This window comes from Sarcophilus harrisii, chromosome 1 (genome assembly GCF_902635505.1).
Source record: "Sarcophilus harrisii chromosome 1, mSarHar1.11, whole genome shotgun sequence".
Taxonomy (NCBI): domain Eukaryota; kingdom Metazoa; phylum Chordata; class Mammalia; order Dasyuromorphia; family Dasyuridae; genus Sarcophilus; species Sarcophilus harrisii.
Window position 1 is genome coordinate 679,041,294 of NC_045426.1, and position 10,797 is coordinate 679,052,090.

The following is a 10,797-nucleotide window of genomic DNA, read 5'->3' on the forward strand; positions in this document are numbered from 1 at the left end:
ATTAAGGGATTGGGAAGGAGTGGAGTGACAAATAGAATCACCTCTAACTGGCAGTACACTTCAAAGCCCCAGTGGAGTATTAATAGGAGATTTAGGATCCTCTGCAAGCTAGTATACCTTCAATTCCCTTCTTAAATGTTATTGCCATTTCCTTCCTAGAGAGCTTTGGTGATTGGCATTAAGAAGTCCTTCCCCCAGGGACTACAGTCCTTAAGAGAAAACAATTGACAACTGGCTCTAGGTTAAATTAAGAAACATTAGAGTAGCTTCAAAGCCAATTTTCCTTTTTCTACTCCTTATTACCATGATTTAATAGCTTTAGATTTTCATATCCATCAAAATATTGAGTTTGCATAGGCAGGCATGGTCAAGATGAGAACCAGATCTGGGGTCATTAATCGAATCAATGTTCAAACTAAAACTTCATGACAGTTATGGAGATCATAATGTACATGATAGCCCAGATGAGCTAGTCTATATAGTTTCCTTTAATGAGTAGAGAAGAGCTAAAAAGTAGAAAACTAGCAAGAAATCTCCAGGGATTCATGTTACATATAGATAGAGGCTTAGTTGTCCAATATGACTAGTTTCAACCCTCTCTAGCAATATACATTACTGTTCGGGGTTTTTTTTTTTTTGAGGGACTAAATGGCCAGAAATCATTTCAATGAAGAAGATGAAGTTTATCTTAGCGTGCTTTTGAAGTAGCTGGCGGGGTCAGGAGAATTGTCCTTCACCTCTTCAATTCTCTTGACTATTGTGCTACAAGGAGTTAGAGGAAAATGGCAGTGAAGTGAAATGGAGTTGTCAGGAGAACCGAAGGACGGCATAGCTGATTTTTGTACACAAAATCTGATAGTTGGTGAGACAACCCCAATCTTTGAGGTTCTATTATTCCTTTCACTGGATTCCACAATTTCAGAACTATATATGTCAATGGTCAATTTTCTTAATCTTAACCTAATGTAGAAAAAACATTTCAACTTTTCAGAAAGTGAAACATTCTTGAATGGGCAAACAATTCCCCATCACCTCCAGGCTGACCATAACTTTAGCTTTTCAAGGCAATCAAGAGGTCTACTTTGTAGGCTGGGTTGTGCCCATTCTAATAACTAGCCTTGCTCGGAGAAATGTACCTCATTTACCTTTTCATTAAATTTCAGTGACAGTTACAAGAATACATCTGGGAAAGATAATCTGAAAGATTAGTTCATGGCTACAACTGCCTATCAGTGATTTGAAATAATACATCAGTAGCATGACAGGGAAAGAGGCGCTCCATTCAGAACTTGTTATTAAAATCTCATCTTTGGGTGATAATGTTTCCATAGATGATGGTAGTAATGCTATAACTCATTGCTCTCTACCCATAACATTTATCCCCTGAACTATAGTGTACAACACAACTTAACACATTATGTAAAAGTTCCTTCCCTTAAAAAAATAAATTTAAGCAAATAGTAGTTACTGAAAATACTTTTTTTTCTAGTCAGACTTATGGAAAGGTCATTGATAAATGACTTCTTGTTCCTCATTCAGGAACCAATAGGTAGTCATTCAGCCACAGTGTTGAAATGTGACTTGAGTGATCAATGGGATTTTTTCTTAATTATCAGGTAGGTACACAAAGACATGTCCATTTAGGAAAAACTGCAATGTAGCTACCTTCCATGTTGCTGAGCCACTGAAATTTTAGCGGACTTCTGACTTGTCTTAATCTGTTCACTCTTTCTATGAAGACAATAGGAACCCTAATTATCATCTACTGATGAATTTTTAGTTAGTGAATCACTTGACTAAGAGAGCTATAAATCGGCTTCATCCCTCCTATCGCAGATGATACTTTTGTCAGGGAGACTGAGTCCATTATTGACTGCTTTATGGATCCTCATATTTAAGAGGACATTTAAGGACCACTCTGTTCTTGAGGTAGGACATTGAAAACAATTAAGGTAGACTGAGGCACAAGACTGAGTACATTCAATTTATTGACAAAGCATGAATTTAACATTGAGGTCTTAGTTTTTGCAGCAAAGCTAAGATTTCCTCCCCCCAAATGAAGGGGGAATAGCTCTTATGAGGTCTTGGGAAATAATGAATATAGGAAGGCTAACGACAGAAGAAAATTGATTGGATGGAAAATGGAAATAAGGGCTAGTAACAACTCCCTCCTTTCACTTCAGATTCTGCTTTTAAACGAATTGGTATCGTTTTCATATCTATTCTGTAAGGTGTTATGCTTTTTCCATTTCATCAAATCTATTTTGTAGGGAGTTATATGCTTTTCCCATCCCTTCTTGCAAAGATCTCATTTCCTTTCCCCATTTTTCTTCTCTTTTGAAATCCTTCTTTGAAATCTTCCAAGAAAGCACTGAAATGGAGACCAGCTCATATCTCCCTTTGGGGCTTCATCTGGAGTTGATTTTTTCCTTTAGGAAGTTGTCCATAGTGAGTTTTTGTTTGTTTGTTTGCTTTTGTTTGTTTTTGTTTTTGTTTTTGTTTTTTTAAGGCTTGAAGTCTTCTCTTAATGCAAAGGTACCACAACTGCTTTAGTTTGCCCTGGGGCAGTTCTACTGATTGACTTCCAGTGCTGGGTAATCACTGCTAGGTACCCTAGTTCTTCCCGGGTTCAGTGGTTTACAATTTTATTTTTCTAGAAAATCTGCTAAATCACCTACTTGCAACCAGGACAGAGTATCCCAAGAGGCTCACAGAAGATTCCCAGGTGTGTGAAAACTGCAATGCTCTCTTTGCCCTGGCCTCCCCGTGCTGTAGTCTGGGCTTGGCAGACTGTCCCCCTGCCCATTTGAAACAGAACTGTTCTGAAGCTCTTCCAAAGTATCATCCTCTGGAAATATGATGTATTCCAAATATTTGTGGCTTCTGTGACTCCAAAACCAGTTTAGAAGCTTAATCTGCTTTTGGTCTGATCAAAGGTTAAAAGAGGTCACAAAGTGGGACTCTTCACCATCTTCAACCATCTTCTCTCTTCCTTTGAGTAATAAATGTTCATTGTTTGATTCCAGCTGCATCTGCAAGAATTGATGCATTACTTCCCCTCTCTATAAAAATGAAGACATTAGACCAGATAATGCCCAATATTCCTTCTAGCCTTAAAATTCTCTAATTCTATTCATGCTTATAAGCTTTCAGGTTGGAGAGCAGAAAGGAAGCCATTTAATGCTCCCCTTCAGTATCATGGCCTGGACATAGAGTAGCACTCTGTGCAATACTGCTACTAAGTAAATATTCACTCAATGAATGAACAGAAATTTGGGATTTCCAAGAATGAAAAGCCTTAACTGGTCTGAGAAAGGAGGTGGACACACTTTTCCAAGTCCATATAAATTGTGATCCTGCTGTCATGATTGTCTTTGGCATTCTAGAGTGCCACTGACCTCTTTTATTAAAATGCTAGATTCTTTGCCTTAATTACTGTGTATTTGCCTTACTCAGTAAAGCTTTACCAAACTCTCCCTCCAAAGCCCGGGACCTTAATCACTGAATGAGTGCAGCCTCAGGCAAATTGAGACTTTCTGAAGACTTTAACTTAAAAAGACCAGAGTTTCCTATTTCATCCAGGGTATTTCCAGTCCTCTTGATCTATATCAAGCAACTAGACCCAGATGGTTCTGGAAGAGAAGTGAGGCAGGTGACCTTGCTAAGCCCTCCTTCATTCAAATCCATTTCATTTGCATGTCATGGCATCCTCTCCCTGATGTCATAATCCTCTTTGAGAATGAAGGACAAATAACAGCAGCAGCAGCAGCAGCAGCAGCATATTAGTAAAATGACTAATTACCCAGAAAAACATAGACTGGGTGATATATCAACAATCCTATATCCCTAACCTTTCTTTCTTTCTCAAGGTCTACCATAATTTGACTTCCATTGCTTTGACTTCCAAAATTTGACTTTTCCAGTTATCTCCATATCATTATGATGAGAGAAAAATTTTAGTGGAGTTTTTGATTTTTTAAAAATAAACTTTTACTGATACATTTATTTATTGTTACATTGCCTAAAATTGTGTCCCTGTGTCCCTTTCCCCTCAAGAGTCATCCCTTATAAAAATAATTTTTATAAAGAAAAAAGGAAGAAAATAAAATTAGAAAAACTAACCAACAGATTAAAAAAATGATAATATTTGCAAAATTCCGTGCCCATGGACCCCCTTCTCTGCCAAGGATTAGGGGGAGTATGTCTTCTCATATCTTTTCTTTGGAGCTGAGCTCATTCTCTATTTTCACAACATGCAATTTTCAATATTTTGTACCATTCTTTACTTGTTGCAGTGATTGTATTTACTGGTTGTCTTGCTCTGCTTATTTCATTCTGCATCATTTCATACAAGTCTTCCAGTGCTATTTTGCATTTATCATTTTTTGTCATTTCCTATTACATTTAAGTTAAAGAGGGTTGTGCAAAGTCATCCACCTCACTTTTTCCTCCAGAGCTATCTGACTCCAGTATCCAGATATAGATCAGGACTTCTGGAGATGGCTCTAGATATAGTGAGAGACTCAATTCAGATACATGGGATCATGGTCCCCTTCAGGGAGAAAGAACAGATAACCTTCTGAGAAGGAGTAACAGCTGCCCTAATAGGGACCAAATTGGAATTGGTCCAGTTGGGCAACACAGCTCCTCTCCTTTCCTCTCCTCTCTCTTTCCTTCTTCTCTCCTCTCCTTTTCTCTCCTGTTTTTCCTCTTCTATTCTCCTTTCCCTTTTCCTTTCCTCTCTTTTCTTCCCCTCCCCTTTTCTCCTCTCTTTCCCTCCTCTCTTTGTCTCCTCCACAGTCTCTCTAAGGCATATATTCCTTAAAAGTAATAATGATTCCTAATTCTTTCCAGTGTCCTTAGCATTGCTTCCTTAGAGGTTGCAATAGTTGAGCAAGCCTTTAGGATCTGCATATGTGCAAGACCCTTTCCATGTATATTTTTATATATTGCCTTCTTTCTTAGAATCTAAATTTCCTGGAAGAAGGAACTTCTTTCCTTTTATTCCTATATTCTTTGTGCTTAGCATGGTGTCTGGAACCCAGTAGACACTTAATTAATGCTTATTGATTGATTGAATATCTATTTATCTACATCTAAATCTATATATCCCCCCCAATGGTGTATAAATTCTTTGAAATCAGACTGTTTCTTCTTTGTATTCTCAGGGCCTAGAACATAGTAGGCATTTCATACGTCCTTGAGAAATTGACTTGCTAGTCCTAATGAGCCATGATAATAAAGCCGGTAAAGCTTTACCAAGCCCTCCCTCCTAGAGCCCAGGGCCTGGGGAAAGGAGAAGAAAATCCCTACATATGAAAAATGGCAACCAATTTATGTTGAGACCAACAAATGCCTACAAAACAAACACAAGCCCCAAGAGGCTCTCTGATCCTCCTGCAACTGGAGGATGATAATTCATCATCATCAAAATAAACATCCATTTTAGGCTTGCACAGAGATGAGGATATTCTGATTTGCATAATGATGGCGATTTGCATGAGATGAGAATGCGCCTGAGTGAGTCTTGAGCTCAAATACACTCAGATAGGATACAGTCACACAATTTTCTCAAGGATCTCAATTTAATACTATTTATCTAATGAAAGGGAAAAAATAAATATTGGCTGTAACAAGCTATTATGCTGGAGAGCTGGTTTTAAATTACATTTGAGCAGATATGAGAGGGGAGAAGTCTGTATTTCTTTATAACGCATACTAGATAATTGAATCCAGAGGGGAAGTTGTCTTTGGTAGGTGCTGGTTTTGTTGAAGGGTCCTGCCATTCCAAACCTAGGGCGAATTGTACCCAAGGAAGGATTTTCTGTGCCATAAAATGAATTTAGTCATGGAACACAGCTCTTCTTTGCTGAAGAAGCCTTTTGGGAGATGATACAGCATAATGATTAGCATGTTGATTGTGTTCTAATCTTGCATCTGAAACGTACTAGCTATGTGATTCTGGTCAAGTCATTTGAACTCTTTGAGCTCCACTTTCAGGTAGGCTTAGAAGAAGTACTGAAAATAAAGGGCTATGACATTTTCAAAATGCTACATCAATATTATATTTGGATTTAGAGGTGGAGAGGACCTCTGCTCTCATTTAATCCAAAGCCTTCATTCTGAAGATGAAGGAACTGATGGGCGAAGGGATTTGTCTAAAGTGAGGATTTGAACCCAGGTACTCTGACTTCAAATCCAATAATCTTTCTACTATACCATATTGACTTCCCTTTGTAGTGGTTCCTTTTTGATTTTTTTTTAAAAAGTCTTATTTTAAGAGATGGCATTGAATAATAGATGAGTGCTAGACCTGGAATTCTAAAAAATCCTATTAAATTGACCAGCACTGTGATTATATGTAATTACAATGGCTAATTGATTCATTGCTGAGCCTTAGCTTTCTTATCTGTACAGTGGGTATGTATGTAGGGGAATACTTGTCCTCTTTATCTTATGAAAAAACAGTATGACAGGGAACTGACAGTCATTTGTAAAGTCAGTAACACCTAGGCTTACTTTCTTGTTTGATATAATATATGATTACATGATCCTGGGTATTCCATTGGCTCAGGGCATTGAACCATAAATTACGGAACAGATGCCAACCTGAGTTGATAGAAGTTGTTTCTTCTTGAAAAGTTCCTTAAACTAATGAAATCACAGGTCTAGCCTTTTATTGACTTCCATTATCTCGTAAAGTTGTTATTCTATGACACAAGTGAGATAACGGATGCAGAGTTTTAAAATTTTCAAGTGCTATAGAAATGTCACATATCAGTAGACAAATGTCCTCTGATAAGTAACCTTTAGTCAGAGGCATGCTAGTAAATGTTTAACAACTGGCTCTCCAGGAGAAAAAAATATACACACAATGTACTTTTAAGTTTAATGTGTATTATTAACATTTTCTCCATCACTTTTTTGAGTCTAGCCAACAAAATAAATCAAGCCCTGATTTTTAGCATTTGCCAATTTCTAAAGGGTTAATGCTCCCATTGAAAATTTAATGATAGGCTTTCCCATGCAAGTAGTTAGAATTGTATCTCCCCCACATTTCTACCTCCATTAATTCCCAGTCTCCAGCTGCAAACTTGCACCTGTTTCTTCCAATCTGCTCTTTTCTAATCCAACCTTTTAATGTTGTCCTCCTCTTATTTTCAGACAGCTCTGGAGAATCAGACCATCCAGTGCTTGCTTATTGAGGTTCGGTTTTGGTGCCTAGCTTAACAATTCATTTTCCCCAATTCCCTGGGTCCTTTTGTATTTTCTGTGCTCTGGAAAGGTTGCAAAAGGACTCTGGCTGCTTCATTTTCATTTCAAAGGTAAGGACTGATTGGCTTGGCCAGAATGGGAAGAACATTTGTTCCGTGCCGAAGGCTCAGGGGAAAGGACTAATCTTGGTGTACAATTTCCAATTTGTGCCACTGTCCTTCTCTCTTCAACCTGTTACAACCTAGGATGATCACTCTCTGGCTTTGTGTGAGCATCTATTATGGAAAGTAAATATTCCAAATTTAAGGAACAGTCAGTTCCACCCATTAACAATTTAGTCTAAATGCTTATCAAACAATGCTAAGGAAACATACAAAGTGAAGCAGAATGAGATATAGCAAGCAGCATGACAGCTGAATCTTGAAAGTCATGAGTTCAAAGGGCTATACTAAAAGGATCATTGTTCTTTTGCTTTATCTCAGAGGGCAGAAAAGGGAGTAATGGGCTTCAGAAGTTAAAAAGCTAGAGATTTAGGTTTCATAGAAGGAAAAACTTTCAAGCAGTTACCTTAAAGGAGAAGTGACTTAGAAGATAGGGTTTCCTCCTTAATGGCAGTCTTTAAGGAAGGGATGGATGACCACGGATGTGCTGTAGAAAACATTCTTGTCTAGATATGGGTTGAATAAAATGACCTCTGGGACCCCTTTTATTTTTCAGATTCTGCACATCTCAGCTTTGATAATTGCAAGTCACTAAACCTGCTCTGAAATCTCATTTTCCTTATCCGTAAAATTCAGCCTAATAGTACTTGGGCTATTTACTTCTTAAGCTGTTTGCAAGGAATGTTTTTTTTTTTTTTTTGCAAACTTCAAAACACTATAGAAATTCAGTTATTCTTAGGATAGAAAATTAACAAACATGACAAAGAGTAGGCAGTATTATCTGTGGGATACAGTGGAAAGGCTCTGATATGGATATGAGTCTTAATTCTGGCTCTTCCACTTCCTGCCTATGTAATTTTGGTCATAGCACTTTGCTTTCTTGGCCTCAGTTTACTCAAACATATAATGAGAATATTGGATTAGATCAGGGCTTCTTAAACTTTTCCCACTCATGACTCCTTTTTGTCCAAGAAATTTTTCCATGACCCCAGGTATATAGTATATAAAATAGGTATATAAATAAAAAATTACTTATCACAAATCATAATTTTGTGATTCCCATGTTAAGTTACAAGACCCTATATGGGGACATAACTCACAGTTTAAGAATATAGGGACTGGGTGACTTCTAAGCTCCCAGTTTTATATCTGTGACATTTCCCCATATAAAACTCTAGTTTAAAGTCTTAGCCATGAGGATTTGGATTTTCAGAGTTCATGAATACTGGTATTGGAGTCAGAAAGATGAGAGGTCAAATACTGCTTCAAATACTTATTAGTTGATTGACCATGAACAAGCCATCTAGCTTTTCTTTAATTTCTTCATTTGTAAAATGGAGATGATAATAGTATCCCCTTCAAAGGGTACTGTATAGATAAAGTGAGATATATCTAGGTCTTTATTGTTATGAACAATGAATCCTCTGAAGTGGTCTCATGTATTCAAATTTATAAGATTTAAAGTTATAATATGTTAAATATGGTAATTAGTTCCTACCCAATGGAACTATGAAGTATAAATTTGAATAATTCAACCACTTTAGGGGATACAGTATTGCACAAATGGGGTTTAGCTGTAATGTATGTAAAGTGCTTTGTAAACCTTAAAGCACTATCTAAATATTAAGCTATTATAGTTATTATGTTTTCTTTTTAATTATCTATCATTGCACAAAGCCAGACCACATTAGGTTATCAGTTAATTATGGGAGCAAGGGAGGGGAAGAATGTTATTTTCTATTCTGTGCCAGGCATTGTGCTAAGTGCTTTATAAATATTATCTCATTTAATCTTCACAATAACCTTGAAAAGTAGGTGCTATGATTTATTCCCATTTTCTAGAAGAGAAAACTGAGGTAGACACAAAATGTCTTGCCCAGGGTCACACAGCTAGTAAGGGTCTTAGGCTGAATTTGAACTCAAGTCTAGTGCTCCATTCACTGTACCACCTATTAACCTAAAATGTGCTAACCTTTACACTATAATGATGCTTTTATTGTCCTTTTTTTATTTGTAAAATTTTATTTTTAGATAAGACATTTATTTATTTTTATTTTTAAATTTTTTTAATTAAAATTTTTTATTTACAAAACATATGCATGGGTAATTTTTCAACATTGACCCTTGCAAAACTTTCTGTTCAGATTTTTTCTCTCCTTCCTCTGACAATGCTATGTTAAAATATGTTAAATTATTTAACATAATTTAATTTAACTTAAATTATTTAATAAATTAATATTAAATTATTGATTTAAATTTAATAAAATTTTAATTTAATTTAATTCATTTTATTTCATTTTATTAATTTATTTAATTCAATTTAATTCATTTAATAAAATATGTTAAATATGTTAAATAATAATAATAACATATGTTAAAATATATGTTAAACCCAATATATGTATATATATTTATACAGTTATCTTGCTGCTCAAGAAAAATCAGATCTAGAAAGAAAGAAAAAAAAAAACCCCAGAAGGAAAATAAAATGCAAGCAAACATCAACAGAAAGCATGAAAATGCTATGTTGTGGTCCAGACTCAGTTTCCACAGGCCTCTCTCTGGGTCTGTCTTCCCCACTGAACAATTAGAACTGGTTTGAATCATCTCGTTGAAGAGAGCCATGTCTATCAGAATTGATCATTGTATAGTCTTGTTGTTGCTGTATATAATGATCTTCTGGTTCTGCTCATTTCACTTAGCATCAGTTCATGTAAGTCTCTGCAGGCCTCTCTGTATTCGTCCTGCTGGTCGTTTCTTACAGAACAATAATATTCCATAACATTCATATACCACAATTTATTCAGCCATTCTGGATTTTGGAATATTGATCAGACTTTGTTAACTTATCTCCAAAGATCAAGAACTTCAAAGGTACAAGCTGATGAGATACATTTTTAACAGTATTCAAGAAAACAAAAACAAACTTTCCAAATATTAAAGAGCTATCTAAAACTGGAATGGTTTATGTTCTTTGTTTTTTATCACCAAAGGTCTATGAGCAGAAGCTAGTGGATCACACTTAGAGTTTACTATAGGGAAAATGAGGCATTATACTGGATCGGGCCCTGGATTTATAATCAGGAAAATGAATTCAGATCCTACCACAAATACTTGTTGCTGATATAACTCTGGACAAATTATTTAGTTTCAAAGAAACTCAGTTTCTAAAATAGGGAAAATAATGGCATCTACTATACAACATTGTTGGAAAGGTGAAATTTTATATGTACACGTGTATGTGCACATACACACATATGCATGTGCATACACATATATACATATTACACATATATGCACATAGACATACACAAATGCTTTGCAGAACTTAGAGAATTGCATAAATATTATGATTGTTATTATCATCATTACCAGGGCTTCTTGTCTGGTATCTGTTGGCTTAGATTGTTTCTGAGCTTTC